Here is an 18075-nt window from a genome sequence, read left to right as displayed (position 1 = left end):
TAGAAGACTGACTAATAGAGGACTGACACACTCATAGATGACTGACTCACAGAGGACTGCCTCACTCACAGAGGACGGACTCATAGAGGACTGACTCACTCACAGAGGACTCAATCATTGAGGACTGACTCATATAGGACTGACTCACTCACAAAAGACTGACTTACCCATAGAGGACTGAATCATAGGGGACTGACTCACTCATAGAGAACTGACTCACTCATAGAGGACTGACTCACTGATAGAGGACTAACTCATAGAGGACTGACTGACTCATAGAGGTCTGAATCATAGAGGACTGACTCACTCATTGACGACTGACTCATAGAGGACTGACTCACTCATAGAGGACTGACGCATAGAGGACTGACTCACTCATAGGGGACTGACTCATAGAGGACTGACTCACTCATAGAGGACTTACTCATAGAGGACTGAGTCATGGAGGACTGACTCATAGAGGACTGACTCACTCATAGAGGACTGAGTCCTATAGGACTGACTCATGTAGGACTGACTCACTCATAGAGGACTGAGTCCTATAGGACTGACTCACTCATAGAGGACTGACTCTTAGAGGACTGAGTCATAGAGGACTGACTCATATAGGACTGACTCACTCATAGATGTCTGACTCATAGAGGACTGAGTCATATAGGACTGACTCATAGAGAACTGACTAACTCATAGAGGACTGACTCATAGAGGACTGACTCACTCATAGAGGACTGACTCATTGAGGACTGACTCGGTCATAGCGGACTGACTCATAGAGGGCTGACTCACTCATAGAGGACTGACTCGGTCATAGCGGACTGACTCATAGAGGACTGACTCACTCATAGAGGACTGACTCATAGAGGACTGACTCGGTCATAGCGGACTGACTCATAATGGACTGACTCACTCATGGAGGACTGACTCATAGAGGACTGACACATAGAGGACTGACTCACTCATAGGGGACTGACTCATAGAGGACTTACTCACTCAAAGAGGACTGACGCATAGTGGACTGATTCACTCATAGAAGACTGACTTATAGAGGACTGAATCATAGAGAACTGACTCATAGGGGACTGACTCACTCATAGAGGACTGACTCACTCATAGAGTAATGAGTCATAGAGCACTGGCTCACTGATAGAGGACTCACTAATTGAGGACTGACTGATTCATGGAGGAGTGACTCACTCACAGAGGACTGACTCATAGAGGACTGGCTCACTCATAGAGGACTGACTCATGGAGTACTGACTCATAGAGGACTGGCTCATAGAGGACTGGCTCATAGAGGACTGACTCACTCACAGAGGACTGACTCATAGAGGACTGACTCATAGGACAGACTCACTCATAGAGGACTGACTTACTCATAGAAGACTCACTCATAGGGGACTGACTCACTCATAAAGGACTGAGTCATAGAGGACTGATTCATAGAGGACTGACTCACTCACAGAGGACTGACTAACTCATAGAGGACTGACTCATAGAGGACTGACTCACTCATAGAGGACTGACTCATAGAGGACTGACTCACTCATAGAGGACTGACTCATAGAGGACTGGCTCACTCTTAGAAGACAGACTTATAGAAGACTGACTCACAGAGGACTGAGTCATAGAGGACTGACTCACGCAAAGAGGACTGACTCATAGAGGACTGACTCACTCATAGAGGAGTTACTCATAGAGGACTGACTCACTCATAGAGGACTGACTCATAGAGGTCTGACTCATAGTGGACTGTCTCATAGAGGACTGACTCACTCATAGAGGACTGACTCATAGAGGACTGACTCATAGAGGACTGACTCAGAGGACTGACTCACTCATAGAGGACTGACTCACTCATAGAAGACTCACTCATAGGGGACTGACTCACTCATAGAGGGCTCACTCATAGGGCACTGACTCATAGAGGACTGGCTCACTCATACAGGAGTGACTCATAGAGGACTGGCTCACTCACAGAGGACTGACTCATAGAGGACCGACTCACTCATAGAGGACTGACTCATAAAGGACTGACTCACTCATAGAGGACTGACTCATAGAGGACTGACTCACTCATAGAGGACTGACTCACTCATAGGGGACTGACTCATAGAAGACTGACTAACTCATAGAGGACTGGCTCATAGAAGACTGACTCATAGAGGACTGTCTCTTAGAGGACTGACTCACTCATAGAGGACTGACTTATAGAGGACTGACTCACTCATAGTTGACTGACTCATAGAGGACTGACTCACTCATAGAAGACTGACTCATAGAGGACTGACTTATAGAGGACTGACTCACAGAAGACTGACTTACCCATAGAGGACTGACTCATAGGGGACTGACTCACTCATAGAGAACTGACTCACTCAGAGAGGACTGACTCACTCATACAGGACTGACTTACTCATAGAGGACTGACTCATAGAGGACTGACTCACTCATAGAGGACAGACTCACTCATAGAGGACTGACTCTTAGAGGACTGACTGACTCATAGAGGTCTGAATCATAGAGGACTGACTCACCCATAGAGGACTGACACATAGTGGACTGACTCACTCATAAAGGACTGAGTCATAGAGGACTGATTCATAGAGGACTGACTCACTCACAGAGGACTGACTAACTCATAGAGGATTGACTCATAGAGGACTGACTCATAGAGGACTGACTCACTCTTAGAAGACTGACTTATAGAAGACTGACTCACAGAGGACTGACTCACTCATAGAGGACTGACTCATAGAGGACTGACTCACTCATAGAGGAGTGACTCATATAGGACTGACTCACTCATAGCGGACTGACTCATAGAGGGCTGACTCACTCATAGAGGACTGACTCGGTCATAGCGGACTGACTCATAGAGGACTGACTCACTCATAGAGGACTGACTCATAGAGGACTGACTCGGTCATAGCGGACTGACTCATAATGGACTGACTCACTCATGGAGGACTGACTCATAGAGGACTGACACATAGAGGACTGACTCACTCATAGGGGACTGACTCATAGAGGACTTACTCACTCAAAGAGGACTGACGCATAGTGGACTGATTCACTCATAGAAGACTGACTTATAGAGGACTGAATCATAGAGAACTGACTCATAGGGGACTGACTCACTCATAGAGGACTGACTCACTCATAGAGTAATGAGTCATAGAGCACTGGCTCACTGATAGAGGACTCACTAATTGAGGACTGACTGATTCATGGAGGAGTGACTCACTCACAGAGGACTGACTCATAGAGGACTGGCTCACTCATAGAGGACTGACTCATGGAGTACTGACTCATAGAGGACTGGCTCATAGAGGACTGGCTCATAGAGGACTGACTCACTCACAGAGGACTGACTCATAGAGGACTGACTCATAGGACTGACTCACTCATAGAGGACTGACTTACTCATAGAAGACTCACTCATAGGGGACTGACTCACTCATAAAGGACTGAGTCATAGAGGACTGATTCATAGAGGACTGACTCACTCACAGAGGACTGACTAACTCATAGAGGACTGACTCATAGAGGACTGACTCACTCATAGAGGACTGACTCATAGAGGACTGACTCACTCATAGAGGACTGACTCATAGAGGACTGGCTCACTCTTAGAAGACAGACTTATAGAAGACTGACTCACAGAGGACTGAGTCATAGAGGACTGACTCACGCAAAGAGGACTGACTCATAGAGGACTGACTCACTCATAGAGGAGTTACTCATAGAGGACTGACTCACTCATAGAGGACTGACTCATAGAGGTCTGACTCATAGTGGACTGTCTCATAGAGGACTGACTCACTCATAGAGGACTGACTCATAGAGGACTGACTCATAGAGGACTGACTCAGAGGACTGACTCACTCATAGAGGACTGACTCACTCATAGAAGACTCACTCATAGGGGACTGACTCACTCATAGAGGGCTCACTCATAGGGCACTGACTCATAGAGGACTGGCTCACTCATACAGGAGTGACTCATAGAGGACTGGCTCACTCACAGAGGACTGACTCATAGAGGACCGACTCACTCATAGAGGACTGACTCATAAAGGACTGACTCACTCATAGAGGACTGACTCATAGAGGACTGACTCACTCATAGAGGACTGACTCACTCATAGGGGACTGACTCATAGAAGACTGACTAACTCATAGAGGACTGGCTCATAGAAGACTGACTCATAGAGGACTGTCTCTTAGAGGACTGACTCACTCATAGAGGACTGACTTATAGAGGACTGACTCACTCATAGTTGACTGACTCATAGAGGACTGACTCACTCATAGAAGACTGACTCATAGAGGACTGACTTACAGAGGACTGACTCACAGAAGACTGACTTACCCATAGAGGACTGACTCATAGGGGACTGACTCACTCATAGAGAACTGACTCACTCAGAGAGGACTGACTCACTCATACAGGACTGACTTACTCATAGAGGACTGACTCATAGAGGACTGACTCACTCATAGAGGACAGACTCACTCATAGAGGACTGACTCTTAGAGGACTGACTGACTCATAGAGGTCTGAATCATAGAGGACTGACTCACCCATAGAGGACTGACACATAGTGGACTGACTCACTCATAAAGGACTGAGTCATAGAGGACTGATTCATAGAGGACTGACTCACTCACAGAGGACTGACTAACTCATAGAGGATTGACTCATAGAGGACTGACTCATAGAGGACTGACTCACTCTTAGAAGACTGACTTATAGAAGACTGACTCACAGAGGACTGACTCACTCATAGAGGACTGACTCATAGAGGACTGACTCACTCATAGAGGAGTGACTCATATAGGACTGACTCACTCATAGAGGACTGACTCATAGAGGACTGACTCACTCATAGAGGACTGACTTATAGAATACTGACTCATAGAGGACTGACTCATAGAGGACTGACTCACTCATAGAGGACTGACTCATAGAGGACTGACTCAGAGGACTGACTCACTCATAGAGGACTGACTCACTCATAGAAGACTCACTCATAGGGGACTGACTCACTCATAGAGGGCTAACTCATAGGGCACTGACTCATAGAGGACTGGCTCACTCATAGAGGAGTGACTCATAGAGGACTGGCTCACTCACAGAGGACTGACTCATAGAGGACTGACTCACTCATAGAGGACTGACTCATAAAGGACTGACTCACTCATAGAGGACTGACTCATAGAGGACTGACTCACTCATAGAGGACTGACTCACTCATAGGGGACTGACTCATAGAAGACTGACTCATAGAGGACTGTCTCATAGAGGACTGACTCACTCATAGAGGACTGACTCATAGAGGACTGACTCACTCATGATGAGTTGCTGAGGTGAGTAGCTTGAGAGAGGACGCCTGCAACACCGGAGCGGAGAGGGGAGAGATCAGCGTCCAGGAGCCTCACCTCAGAGCGACAAGAGCCACTGAGGAGGGAGCCTCAAGTCCTCAACAGGATTTGCCCAGGACTCGGAAGCTCAGCTCCCGCGAGGGGCTGACTCACAGGGGGCGGAGCCAAGAGGAGTGGCACCAGCTGAGAGTGGCTAAAAAACCTTCCCAGGGAGCGCGGCGACCAGGAGCGCGGCGAACAGAGCCGGCAAACAGAGAGCGTCGAGGCAGAGGGTCGAGGCAGTTTGCGCGGCAGTTCGCGCGGGCAGGCGAGCGGGCAGGCGAGCGGGCAGGGAAGCGTTCCATCCGCCTCATCGAGAGGACTCGCCTGGAGTACAGGAGGGGGAAGGAGTGCTGAGGGACGTAGATGGATTGATTGACCAGATAGATCATGGTTACAACACGATCGAAAGCTGTAGTGAGTACTAATGTGGGTATCCAGACTGAGCCTTCCTGCAGACATGCAGCTGTGCAGGTCTCTGGCTGCAGCGAATGCCTGAGCCTGGCACTTGTATTGGAGGGAGCCAGTGACACTGCTTGTGTTCGCTGTGAGAAAATAAATGACCTGCTCAGGCAGGTGGCTGAACTGAGGGAGGAGGTAGAAAGGTTGAGAGCCATTAGAGAGTGTGAAAGTGAAATAGATTGGTGGAACCACACCCTAAGGCAAGGGCAGAGGGAAGTGGTTCAACAAGATATGGATCCCCTTCCCTCCTACCATCAGACAGAAGGAGAGAGCTTAATGGACAAGGATGGATGGAGGGAGGTTCCTCCTCGGAGAGGTAAGCGAAAACCCTCACAATCCCTTCCTCCCTCCCAGTTGCCCTTGAATAACAGGTATGAGGTCTTGGAAATTCAGGGCCAGGTGAATGGAGATGGTGAGGCAAATCTATCTAGTGAGTCACCCAGGGATAGTCACTCACCCACATGCCTCAGAACTTCCCCAACCAAGAAGAAAAGAAGAGTAATTGTGGTGGGTGACTCCCTTCTGAGGGGAACAGAAGGGCCCATTTGTCGACCGGATCCACCACACAGGGAGGTCTGCTGCCTGCCTGGGGCTCGGATTAGAGATGTTAAAAAGAAGCTCTCTGAACTGGTGCAGCCGTCTGACTACTACCCACTGCTGGTTTTTCAGGTTGGCAGTGACGAAATTATTACGAGGAACGTAAGGGCAATGAAGAGAGACTACAGGGCCCTGGGACGGCTGGTTAAAGGGTCTGGAGCGCAAGTGGTGTTTGCCTCCATACCTGTTGCAAGCGAGGGTGAAGGGATATATAAGAAGACTCTGCAGGTTAATGTATGGCTACGTGACTGGTGCCAAAGGCAGGGGTTTGGGTTTTTCAGTCATGGGCTGCTGTATGGGACACCTGGTTTGCTGGTGACAGGCGGGATACACCAGTCCCAGAGAAAAAAAAGGGTTTTGGGGCAGGAGTTAGCAGGGCTTATTGACAGGGCTTTAAACTAGTTAGGAAGGGGGGAGGGGATTTAACTGGGCCTGTTGGGGACAAGCCCAAGAGGAACATGCTAGGGATTGAAGGATGGCGGGCTAAGGAGGACTATCAATCTCTTGTTTCACTTGTGGGAAAGGATAGCTCTTTAGACCCTGTACCGCAGGGGAAAAAGGGTACTAGGACTGGCTCCCTGAAATGCCTGTACACCAATGCACGCAGCATGGGGAATAAACAGGAGGAGTTAGAAGTCTGTGTGCGGGCTAAAGGTTATGATCTAGTGGCAATTACAGAGACGTGGTGGGACAGTTCACATGACTGGAATGTGGTCATGGATGGCTATGTCCTTTTTAGGAAAGATAGGTCAGCAAAGCGAGGTGGTGGAGTTGCTCTTTACGTGAGAGAGCAACTAGAATGTATTGAGTTCTGTCCGGGGTCGGATGAGGAGCAAGTGGAATGTCTGTGGGTACGAATCAAGGGGCTGACTGGCACGGGTGATACAGTTGTGGGGGTCTATTACAGACCTCCTGATCAGCACGAAGGAGTTGATGAGGCTTTCTACAGGCAACTGGAAGTAGCCTCGCGACTACATGCCTTAGTCGTCGTGGGGGACTTTAATTACCCCGATATTTGCTGGAAGACTCACACAGCCAGTCATTCACAGTCTAGGAGGTTCCTCGAGTGCATTGATGATAATTTCTTAATGCAAATGGTGGACATACCAACTAGGGGAGCAGCGCTGCTAGATTTAGTACTCGCCAACAAGGAGGGTTTGGTCGAAGTGGTGACGGTCAATGGCAGCCTTGGCTGCAGTGACCATGAGATGGTGGAGTTTAGGATCCTGTGTGGGAGGAATAGAATACCTAGCAAAGCCACAGTTCTGGATTTCCGAAGGGCCAACTTTGGCCTCTTCAGTCAACTGCTAAGGGAAGTCTCATGGGAAAGTGTACTAGGCGGTAAAGGGGCTCAAGATAGTTGGTTAGCATTCAAGGACCGCTTCTTCCAAGCTCAGGATCGGAGCGTCCCAATGAGTAGGAAGTCAAGTAAGGGATCTAGGAGACCGGCGTGGTTAAACAAGGAGCTGCTGGGCAAACTCAAGTGGAAAAGGAGAATCTATGGATTATGGAAGGAGGGGCTGGCCGCTTGGGAGGAATATAGGACAGTTGTTAGAGGATGTAGGGAGGCAATTAGGACAGCTAAGGCCTCCTTGGAACTCAATCTTGCTAGTCGGGTTAAAGACAATAGAAAGGGCTTCTTCAAATACATAGCAAATAAAACTAAAACAAGAGGCAATATAGGCCCACTGCTGAACGAAGTGGGTACCCTGGAGACAGAGGATATAAAGAAGGCAGAGGTGCTGAATGCCTTCTTTGCCTCTGTCTTTACTCCTGCAGACTCTCCCTGGGGGGGCCCCGGATTTCTATAGCCCCAGAAGGAGTCAGGACAAAGGAGGAGTTTGCTTTGGTAGATGAGGATTGGGTTAGGGATCAGCTATGCAAACTGGACATCTGTAAATCGATGGGTCCGGATGGAATGCACCCACGGGTGCTGAGGGAGCTGGCGGAGGTCATTGCTAGGCCACTTTCCATCATCTTTGGTAAGTCGTGGGAAATGGGCGAGGTGCCTGAGGATTGGCGGATGGCAAAGGTCACACCAATCTATAAGAAGGGCAAGAAGGAGGACCCGGGTAATTATAGACCGGTCAGCCTTACCTCCATCCCTGGAAAGATGATGGAACAACTTATTCTTGACTCCATCACTAGGCATATCAAGGATGAGGGGGTCATTAAGAACAGCCAACATGGTTTTATGAGGGGGAAGTCATGTATGACCAACCTTATAGCCTTCTATGAGGAAGTGACTAGGTGGAGGGATGATGGTAGAGCGGTTGATGTGGTTTTTCTTGATTTCAGTAAGGCATTTGATACTGTCTCCCACAGCATCCTCATAGATAAGCTGAGGAAGTGTGGGCTTGACGATCAAGTAGTGAGGTGGATCGAGAACTGGTTGAAAGGAAGAAGGCAGAGAGTTGTGGTCAATGGCGCAGAATCTAGCTGGAGGTCTGTGACTAGTGGAGTTCCTCAGGGGTCGGTGCTGGGACCGGTGCTGTTTAATATTTTCATCAATGACCTGGATGAGGGAACTGAGTGCACCCTCAGCAAGTTTGCTGATGACACAAAACTGGGAGGAGTGGCTGACACACCAGAGGACTGTGCTGCCATTCAGCGAGACCTGGACAGGCTGGAGAGTTGGGCGGGGAGAAACTTGATGAAATTTAACAAGGGCAAGTGTAGAGTCTTGCATGTGGGGAAGAACAACCCCATGTACCAGTACAGGTTGGGGGTTGACCTGCTGGAAAGTAGTGAAGGGGAAAGGGACCTGGGGGTCCTGGTGGATAGGAGGATGACCATGAGCCAGCAATGTGCTCTTGTGGCCAAGAAGGCAAATGGCATCTTAGGGTGCATTAGAAAGGGAGTGGTTAGTAGGTCAAGAGAGGTTCTCCTCCCCCTCTACTCAGCCTTGGTGAGGCCGCATCTGGAATATTGCGTCCAGTTCTGGGCCCCTCTGTTCAAGAAGGACAGGGAATTGCTTGAAGGAGTCCAGCGCAGAGCCACAAAGATGATTAAGGGAGTGGAACATCTCCCTTATGAGGAGAGGCTGAGGGAGCTGGGTCTCTTTAGCTTGCAAAAGAGGAGACTGAGGGGTGACCTCATCAATGTTTACAAATATGTAAAGGGTAGGTGTCAGGATGATGGAGCTAGGCTTTTTTCAGTGATATCCAGTGATAGGACAAGGGGCAATGGGAGTAAACTGGAACATAGGAAGTTCCACGTTAACATCAGGAAGAACTTCTTTACTGTAAGAGTGACAGAGCACTGGAACAGGCTGCCCAGGGGGGTTGTGGAGTCTCCTACACTGGAGATATTCAAGGCCCGCCTGGACAAGTTCCTGTGTGATGTACTGTAGGTTACCCTGCTCTTGCAGGGGGGTTGGACTAGATGATCTTTTTAGGTCCCTTCCAACCCTTGCGATTCTGTGATTCTGTGACTGACTCATAGAGGACTGACTCACTCATAGGGGACTTACTCATAGAAGACTGACTCATAGAGGACTGTCTCATAGAGGACTGACTCACTCATAGAAGACGGACTCATAGAGGTCTGACTCATAGAGGACTGACTCACTCATAGAGGACTGACTCACTCATAGGGGGCTGACTCAATCATAGAGGACTGACTCACTCATTGAGGACTGACTCATATAGGACTGACTCACTCACAGAAGACTGACTTACCCATAGAGGACTGACTCATAGGGGACTGACTCACTCATAGGGGACTTACTCATAGAAGACTGACTCATAGAGGACTGACTCATAGAGGACAGACTCATAGAGGACTGACTCATAGGACTGACTCACTCATAGAGGACTGACTTAATCATAGAAGACTCACTCATAGGGGACTGACTCACTCATAGAGGACTGAGTAATAGAGGACTGAGTCACTCATAGAAGACTGACTCACTCACAGAGGACTGACTAACTCATAGAGGACTGACTCATAGAGGACTGACTCACTCATAGAAGACTGACTCATAGAGGACTGACTCACTCATAGAGGACTGACTCATAGAGGACTGACTCACTCATGGAAGACTGACTTATAGAAGACTGACTCATAGAGGACTGACTCATAGAGGACTGACTCACTCATAGAGGACTGACTCATGGAGTACTGACTCATAGAGGACTGGCTCATAGAGGACTGGCTCATAGAGGACTGACTCACTCACAGAGGACTGACTCATAGAGGACTGACTCATATAGGACTGACTCATAGGACTGACTCACTCATAGAGGACTGACTTACTCATAGAAGACTCACTCATAGGGGACTGACTCACTCATAGAGGACTGAGTCATAGAGGACTGAGTCATAGAGGACTGACTCACTCACAGAGGACTGACTAACTCATAGAGGACTGACTCATAGAGGACTGACTCACTCATAGAGGACTGACTCATAGAGGACTGGCTCACTCGTAGAGGACTGACTCATAGAGGACTGACTCACTCTTAGAAGACTGACTTATAGAAGACTGACTCAGAGAGGACTGACTCACTCATAGAGGACTGACTCATAGAGGACTGACTCACTCATAGAGGAGTGACTCATAGAGGACTGACTCACTCATAGAGGACTGACTCATAGAGGACTGACTCATAGAGGACTGTCTCATAGAGGACTGACTCACTCATAGAGGACTGACTCATAGAGGACTGACTCACTCATAGTTGACTGACTCATAGAGGGCTGACTCACTCATAGGGGACTTACTCATAGAAGACTGACTCACAGAGGACTGTCTCATAGAGGACTGACTCACTCATAGAAGACTGACTCATAGAGGACTGTCTCATAGAGGACTGACTCTCTCAGAGAGGACTGACTCATAGAGGACAGACACATTCATAGGTGACTGACTCATAGAGGACTGACTCACTCATAGGGGACTTACTCATAGAGGACTGAGTCTTAGAGGACTGTCTCATAGAGGACTGACTCACTCACAGAGGACTGACTCATAGAGGAGTGACTCACTCATAGCGGACTGACTCATAAAGGACTGACTCACTCACAGAGGACTGACTCATAGAGGTCTGACTCATGGAGGACAGACTCACTCATAGAGGACTGACTCATAGAGGACGGACTCACTCATAGAGGACTGACTCACTCATTGAGGACTGACTCATATAGGACTGACTCACTCACAGAAGACTGACTTACCCATAGAGGACTGACTCATAGGGGACTGACTCACTCATAGAGGACAGACTCAGTCATAGAGGACTGACTCTTAGAGGTCTGACAGACTCATAGAGGTCTTAATCATAGAGGACTGACTCACTCATAGAGGACTGACTCACGCATAGAGGACTGACTTATAGAGGACTGACTCACTCATAGTTGACTGACTCATAGAGGACTGACTCACTCATAGGGGACTTACTCATAGAAGACTGACTCATAGAGGACTGTCTCATAGAGGACTGACACACTCATAGAGGACTGACTCATAGAGGACTGACTCACTCATAGGTGACTGACGCATAGAGGACTGACTCACTCATAGGGGACTTACTCATAGAGGACTGAGTCATAGAGGACTGTCTCAGAGGACTGACTCACTCACAGAGGACTGACTCATAGAGGAGTGACTCACTCATAGCGGACTGACTCATAAAGGACTGACTCACTCACAGAGGACTGACTCATAGAGGTCTGACTCATGGAGGACAGACTCACTCATAGAGGACTGACTCATAGAAGACTGACTCACTCATAGAGGACTGACTCACTCATTGACTACTGACTCATATAGGACTGACTCACTCACAGAAGACTGACTTACCCATAGAGGACTGACTCATAGGGGACTGACTCACTCATAGAGAACTGACTCACTCAGAGAGGACTGACTCACTCATACAGGACTGACTTACTCATAGAGGACTGACTCATAGGGGACTGGCTCACTCATGGAGGACTGACTCATAGAGGACTGACTCACTCACAGAGGACTGACTCATGGAGGACTGACTCACTCATAGAGGACTGACTCATAGTGGACTGACTCACTCATAAAGGACTGAGTCATAGAGGACTGATTCATAGAGGAGTGACTCACTCATAGAGCACTGACTCATAGTGGACTGACTCACTCATAGAGGACTGACTCATATAGGACTGAATCACTCATAGGGGACTGACTCATAGTAGACTGACTCACTCATAGAGGACGGACTCATAGTTGACTGACTCACTCATAGAGGACTGAGTCATAGAGGACTGACTCATAGAGGACACACTCACTCATAGAGGACTGACTCATAGAGGACTGACTCACTCTTAGAAGACTGACTTATAGAAGACTGACTCATAGAGGACTGACTCATAGAGGACAGACTCATAGAGGACTGACTCATAGGACTGACTCACTCATAGAGGACTGACTTAATCATAGAAGACTCACTCATAGGGGACTGACTCACTCATAGAGGACTGAGTCATAGAGGACTGAGTCATAGAGGACTGACTCACTCACAGAGGACTGACAAACTCATAGTGGACTGACTCATAGAGGACTGACTCACTCATAGAAGACTGACTCATAGAGGACTGACTCACTCATAGAGGACTGACTAACTCATAGAGGACTGACTCATAAAGGACTGACTCACTCATAGAGGACTGACTCATAGAGGACTGACTCACTCATAGAGGACTGACTCACTCATAGGGGACTGACTCATAGAAGACTGACTAACTCATAGAGGACTGGCTCATAGAAGACTGACTCATAGAGGACTGTCTCATAGAGGACTGACTCACGCATAGAGGACTGACTTATAGAGGACTGACTCACTCATAGTTGACTGACTCATAGAGGACTGACTCACTCATAGGGGACTTACTCATAGAAGACTGACTCATAGAGGACTGTCTCATAGAGGACTGACACACTCATAGAGGACTGACTCATAGAGGACTGACTCACTCATAGGTGACTGACGCATAGAGGACTGACTCACTCATAGGGGACTTACTCATAGAGGACTGAGTCATAGAGGACTGTCTCAGAGGACTGACTCACTCACAGAGGACTGACTCATAGAGGAGTGACTCACTCATAGCGGACTGACTCATAAAGGACTGACTCACTCACAGAGGACTGACTCATAGAGGTCTGACTCATGGAGGACAGACTCACTCATAGAGGACTGACTCATAGAAGACTGACTCACTCATAGAGGACTGACTCACTCATTGACTACTGACTCATATAGGACTGACTCACTCACAGAAGACTGACTTACCCATAGAGGACTGACTCATAGGGGACTGACTCACTCATAGAGAACTGACTCACTCAGAGAGGACTGACTCACTCATACAGGACTGACTTACTCATAGAGGACTGACTCATAGGGGACTGGCTCACTCATGGAGGACTGACTCATAGAGGACTGACTCACTCACAGAGGACTGACTCATGGAGGACTGACTCACTCATAGAGGACTGACTCATAGTGGACTGACTCACTCATAAAGGACTGAGTCATAGAGGACTGATTCATAGAGGAGTGACTCACTCATAGAGCACTGACTCATAGTGGACTGACTCACTCATAGAGGACTGACTCATATAGGACTGAATCACTCATAGGGGACTGACTCATAGTAGACTGACTCACTCATAGAGGACGGACTCATAGTTGACTGACTCACTCATAGAGGACTGAGTCATAGAGGACTGACTCATAGAGGACACACTCACTCATAGAGGACTGACTCATAGAGGACTGACTCACTCTTAGAAGACTGACTTATAGAAGACTGACTCATAGAGGACTGACTCATAGAGGACAGACTCATAGAGGACTGACTCATAGGACTGACTCACTCATAGAGGACTGACTTAATCATAGAAGACTCACTCATAGGGGACTGACTCACTCATAGAGGACTGAGTAATAGAGGACTGAGTCACTCATAGAAGACTGACTCACTCACAGAGGACTGACTAACTCATAGAGGACTGACTCATAGAGGACTGACTCACTCATAGAAGACTGACTCATAGAGGACTGACTCACTCATAGAGGACTGACTCATAGAGGACTGACTCACTCATGGAAGACTGACTTATAGAAGACTGACTCATAGAGGACTGACTCATAGAGGACTGACTCACTCATAGAGGACTGACTCATGGAGTACTGACTCATAGAGGACTGGCTCATAGAGGACTGGCTCATAGAGGACTGACTCACTCACAGAGGACTGACTCATAGAGGACTGACTCATATAGGACTGACTCATAGGACTGACTCACTCATAGAGGACTGACTTACTCATAGAAGACTCACTCATAGGGGACTGACTCACTCATAGAGGACTGAGTCATAGAGGACTGAGTCATAGAGGACTGACTCACTCACAGAGGACTGACTAACTCATAGAGGACTGACTCATAGAGGACTGACTCACTCATAGAGGACTGACTCATAGAGGACTGGCTCACTCGTAGAGGACTGACTCATAGAGGACTGACTCACTCTTAGAAGACTGACTTATAGAAGACTGACTCAGAGAGGACTGACTCACTCATAGAGGACTGACTCATAGAGGACTGACTCACTCATAGAGGAGTGACTCATAGAGGACTGACTCACTCATAGAGGACTGACTCATAGAGGACTGACTCATAGAGGACTGTCTCATAGAGGACTGACTCACTCATAGAGGACTGACTCATAGAGGACTGACTCACTCATAGTTGACTGACTCATAGAGGGCTGACTCACTCATAGGGGACTTACTCATAGAAGACTGACTCACAGAGGACTGTCTCATAGAGGACTGACTCACTCATAGAAGACTGACTCATAGAGGACTGTCTCATAGAGGACTGACTCTCTCAGAGAGGACTGACTCATAGAGGACAGACACATTCATAGGTGACTGACTCATAGAGGACTGACTCACTCATAGGGGACTTACTCATAGAGGACTGAGTCTTAGAGGACTGTCTCATAGAGGACTGACTCACTCACAGAGGACTGACTCATAGAGGAGTGACTCACTCATAGCGGACTGACTCATAAAGGACTGACTCACTCACAGAGGACTGACTCATAGAGGTCTGACTCATGGAGGACAGACTCACTCATAGAGGACTGACTCATAGAGGACTGACTCACTCATAGAGGACTGACTCACTCATTGAGGACTGACTCATATAGGACTGACTCACTCACAGAAGACTGACTTACCCATAGAGGACTGACTCATAGGGGACTGACTCACTCATAGAGGACAGACTCAGTCATAGAGGACTGACTCTTAGAGGTCTGACAGACTCATAGAGGTCTTAATCATAGAGGACTGACTCACTCATAGAGGACTGACTCACGCATAGAGGACTGACTTATAGAGGACTGACTCACTCATAGTTGACTGACTCATAGAGGACTGACTCACTCATAGGGGACTTACTCATAGAAGACTGACTCATAGAGGACTGTCTCATAGAGGACTGACACACTCATAGAGGACTGACTCATAGAGGACTGACTCACTCATAGGTGACTGACGCATAGAGGACTGACTCACTCATAGGGGACTTACTCATAGAGGACTGAGTCATAGAGGACTGTCTCAGAGGACTGACTCACTCACAGAGGACTGACTCATAGAGGAGTGACTCACTCATAGCGGACTGACTCATAAAGGACTGACTCACTCACAGAGGACTGACTCATAGAGGTCTGACTCATGGAGGACAGACTCACTCATAGAGGACTGACTCATAGAAGACTGACTCACTCATAGAGGACTGACTCACTCATTGACTACTGACTCATATAGGACTGACTCACTCACAGAAGACTGACTTACCCATAGAGGACTGACTCATAGGGGACTGACTCACTCATAGAGAACTGACTCACTCAGAGAGGACTGACTCACTCATACAGGACTGACTTACTCATAGAGGACTGACTCATAGGGGACTGGCTCACTCATGGAGGACTGACTCATAGAGGACTGACTCACTCACAGAGGACTGACTCATGGAGGACTGACTCACTCATAGAGGACTGACTCATAGTGGACTGACTCACTCATAAAGGACTGAGTCATAGAGGACTGATTCATAGAGGAGTGACTCACTCATAGAGCACTGACTCATAGTGGACTGACTCACTCATAGAGGACTGACTCATATAGGACTGAATCACTCATAGGGGACTGACTCATAGTAGACTGACTCACTCATAGAGGACGGACTCATAGTTGACTGACTCACTCATAGAGGACTGAGTCATAGAGGACTGACTCATAGAGGACACACTCACTCATAGAGGACTGACTCATAGAGGACTGACTCACTCTTAGAAGACTGACTTATAGAAGACTGACTCATAGAGGACTGACTCATAGAGGACAGACTCATAGAGGACTGACTCATAGGACTGACTCACTCATAGAGGACTGACTTAATCATAGAAGACTCACTCATAGGGGACTGACTCACTCATAGAGGACTGAGTCATAGAGGACTGAGTCATAGAGGACTGACTCACTCACAGAGGACTGACAAACTCATAGTGGACTGACTCATAGAGGACTGACTCACTCATAGAAGACTGACTCATAGAGGACTGACTCACTCATAGAGGACTGACTAACTCATAGAGGACTGACTCATAAAGGACTGACTCACTCATAGAGGACTGACTCATAGAGGACTGACTCACTCATAGAGGACTGACTCACTCATAGGGGACTGACTCATAGAAGACTGACTAACTCATAGAGGACTGGCTCATAGAAGACTGACTCATAGAGGACTGTCTCATAGAGGACTGACTCACGCATAGAGGACTGACTTATAGAGGACTGACTCACTCATAGTTGACTGACTCATAGAGGACTGACTCACTCATAGGGGACTTACTCATAGAAGACTGACTCATAGAGGACTGTCTCATAGAGGACTGACACACTCATAGAGGACTGACTCATAGAGGACTGACTCACTCATAGGTGACTGACGCATAGAGGACTGACTCACTCATAGGGGACTTACTCATAGAGGACTGAGTCATAGAGGACTGTCTCAGAGGACTGACTCACTCACAGAGGACTGACTCATAGAGGAGTGACTCACTCATAGCGGACTGACTCATAAAGGACTGACTCACTCACAGAGGACTGACTCATAGAGGTCTGACTCATGGAGGACAGACTCACTCATAGAGGACTGACTCATAGAAGACTGACTCACTCATAGAGGACTGACTCACTCATTGACTACTGACTCATATAGGACTGACTCACTCACAGAAGACTGACTTACCCATAGAGGACTGACTCATAGGGGACTGACTCACTCATAGAGAACTGACTCACTCAGAGAGGACTGACTCACTCATACAGGACTGACTTACTCATAGAGGACTGACTCATAGGGGACTGGCTCACTCATGGAGGACTGACTCATAGAGGACTGACTCACTCACAGAGGACTGACTCATGGAGGACTGACTCACTCATAGAGGACTGACTCATAGTGGACTGACTCACTCATAAAGGACTGAGTCATAGAGGACTGATTCATAGAGGAGTGACTCA

Source organism: Lathamus discolor, unplaced genomic scaffold, assembly GCF_037157495.1.
Source record: "Lathamus discolor isolate bLatDis1 unplaced genomic scaffold, bLatDis1.hap1 Scaffold_70, whole genome shotgun sequence".
NCBI classification, from domain to species: Eukaryota; Metazoa; Chordata; class Aves; order Psittaciformes; family Psittacidae; genus Lathamus; species Lathamus discolor.
Note: the sequence above shows the minus strand (reverse complement) of the source record.